We start from the raw sequence: 3202 nt of genomic DNA on the forward strand, positions 1-3202 counted from the left end.
TTCAACAAAAACCTTTGTTTAAAGTTGTTTTAAACCCCATTACCTTTACATTCGATATAAAAAATAGTTTGATAGTTATTAATATACTTGTTTAATGTCATTATATAGAACATTTAAGTTGTTTTAATCGCTATTTATTAAATCAATTTCTTGAAGTAAGAGACACTAAAGAGCAATACGAAAACATGTAAAGGCTAAATCATATCTCTACTCACTTTTGCAACATGAAACTTTTCCTTCCACGAGTTGCGTTTGTATCAGTGGTGGCTCGTCGCAAAAACTTGTATATGGACAAAGGAATTGAGCTTTTGACAATAGATGTTCTTCAAATGTAACGTTTTTACATATAGAACCCGATAAGATTGAAAGCAACAAAAGAATTAAAAGTTTTAAATAATCCATGATTTCTCAAAAAACAAATTACTGTCCTTTTGCAAATAAAAAACCTGAATGATAAAACTCAAATCAGACTTTCGAACCGAGTCTGCAATTCTATTGTAATTTTGTTGTGAGGGACCACTTTGTTTCCAGATTTTTTTCTATATATATACATGTTTGTCAATGTACATCTCATATATCTACCATCAACATAACCATTTGCTGGATATAACATATTAAAAGTAATATGAGAGAAATATTTTCTGAAAAGTTGATAAAAAACAGAATAAAGGTATAAAAATGGAGAGATATTTGATATTGGGGGCTTCTGATGAAAACGGACACAGGTGTCATCACGATTGACAGAATCTGTTTTTACAAGGAGTGAGATACCGAAAAAAAAGTCTTTTTAACTAACAAACGTATTTTTTTTCATTTTAAAGTTTTTTACGACCATATAGTTGTATATAAAAAGAAAAAAACAAATGTCAGTATCCGACTAAATTCGGTAATATGAAGTTTTTAGCAGGATTTACTTCGTTAATTCAATATTTTCCCATCTGGACTCGAGACAAAAAAAAAAACGTTACGAACACTGGGATATCTACTAAAAATGTGAAATTGTTTTCAGGTGTTTATACGATTAAAGCATATATATTTTCAAAAAATTTAAAGAAAAAGTACCTTTCAACAAAAAATAAGATTTTTTCTCGTGCGGTTTTTTATATCATATTTAGAATCGTCATGATTATGTTTCGCATTTGTTTAAATTCTGCCAGCGAGGGACGAACCCCAGGTGTCTAATAGTATAATCAAGGACTTTGCTAGCTTTTTTTTAGAAGGACAATATGTTTTCAGCAACTCCTTGAAAGGGCGCTTTCCCAGCACTTCCATTTCTCCATTCGAGCTAAGTCTAACAACAAGCTTTCCATAACAGAAGTAGGCATCTGCACATTCTTTTTAGGCAGTTTCATCGTAGGCTGTTTAAGAGTATGGTACATGCCTCTTATTAGCAATTTTTGAATCACCAGCACTTAAAAGTAATAATACTTGAAATTCCAACATTTTAATACAATTTTCTGGGTTACTTTATGGCAAAGCTTTACGATAATTTTTGCACTGATGAATGCATCTAGCCGAAATGTCTGCAATTTAAGAGGATATTTGAATGAGTTTAAGTTCAATACTGAATTTCAGTGAACATGATATTTCTATTTTAAAACATACCCAAAATGAGGCCTGTTCAAGGAGAAAAATAAGCATTTTTTCTTTGATACACTTAAAAGTGTGACGATAAACATTTAGCGTGTGTTTACCACTGTCTTTAAAAAATATCTGCACGGCCGTGCAATACTTTTTACGGAAGTAGCAAAAAGCGGGTACTGGTATTTGATAAGTTATCTTAACTGCAAGTAGGCCTGGTTTCATGATTTTTTTGTTTTTAAATTATATGAATTGAAATCGAATCACTTTAATACGTGCATTTATAAAGCAATGCTAATGCGGGAAAATCATTCAAAAGCACTGATGTAATGAAAAGTGATAAACATGAAGTCAGAATTGTTTTATTATATTGTTTAAGCAAAGGAAAGGAATGGGTAATAACACAACATATATAATATGGTGAATCGCGATGCTATATGATAAGAATGAAATAAGTAAGTTTACCTCCTTTTCTATGTGTGATTACTTGTGTTTCTTTTTTATTAGCTAAACATACAATATACACGTGCTTTACGTGCAGGAAGAGGCAATTTTCAAAAAATGATAAGAAGATTCAGATAATCAAATGTATTACATTGATGAAGTATAAAAGGCGTCAAAAAACTCAATTAACCAGATAAGAATTCTCAGTCAACGTGACATTTAAAAATAAAATAGGACTTTAGAAGGAGATACTTTAAAATTTTAGAAATAAATCATAAGATTTGTATTTAATACTTGTAAAAAAAGGTCGTTATTAGATAAAATAATATCGGGTCTCTCAGTGGTTTTTATCGGCTATATATCACTTGGATTTTTGATGGGTCATGAATTAATACGATTTAAAATGTAATTAACTCATCGTATATCTTTTGCCCCATACTGTTTGCTGATTCTAACGGGACGCTGCTTATTTCAGGTTAATACACCCATGTAAATGATTACTACAAAATGTAATAAACACCACACCTTGTGTATTGTGAATCAATTCACTGGTTATTAGGATTGAGCTTTTGTCTAGTATATAAGCTTTGTAAAAAGGTAAAACTCTGAATAAATACTGTTTTGATATGCTAAGCTTTTCTCTCTAAACTTTTTGATAAAATGTGAAACACTTAATAATTGTTATATTGATTAAATTGCATATATATATCAGCATCGAGATGATAGGCATAATAATATATATTATTTATTATTACTTGAACTGAAAAATGTGCGAAACTGAAATTTTTTAAGCTGCAGTTTGCTGTCTTAATTTATTCTATTATTTGAATATAAGCTTACAGAAGTAACTACCGATATAACAGGTTACTAAATGCACTATTTAATAGAAATATGTAAAATGATGTAATATGTGACTTAATATTTCAAAATAAATGGAAAGAGGCTATAGTGAGACCACTTTTGAAGAAAAACTGATTGAAAAAGCAGCTCTGAAAAATTACTAAATAAACATGCTGATCCAGTTATGACTTACTACCTTACAAACCAATCAGCATACAGAAAAAATACCACTCCTGTGAATCTGCCTCTACTGCGATCAGTAATGATCTGTTTGGGCAAGCCATGGAAAACAAGTTTTACAGCGCTAATCGCGATTGATCTTCAGGTGCCGCGTTTC

This window comes from Ruditapes philippinarum, unplaced genomic scaffold (genome assembly GCF_026571515.1).
Source record: "Ruditapes philippinarum isolate M1 unplaced genomic scaffold, ASM2657151v2 ctg10331_1_1_1_1, whole genome shotgun sequence".
In the NCBI taxonomy this organism is placed as follows: Eukaryota; Metazoa; Mollusca; class Bivalvia; order Venerida; family Veneridae; genus Ruditapes; species Ruditapes philippinarum.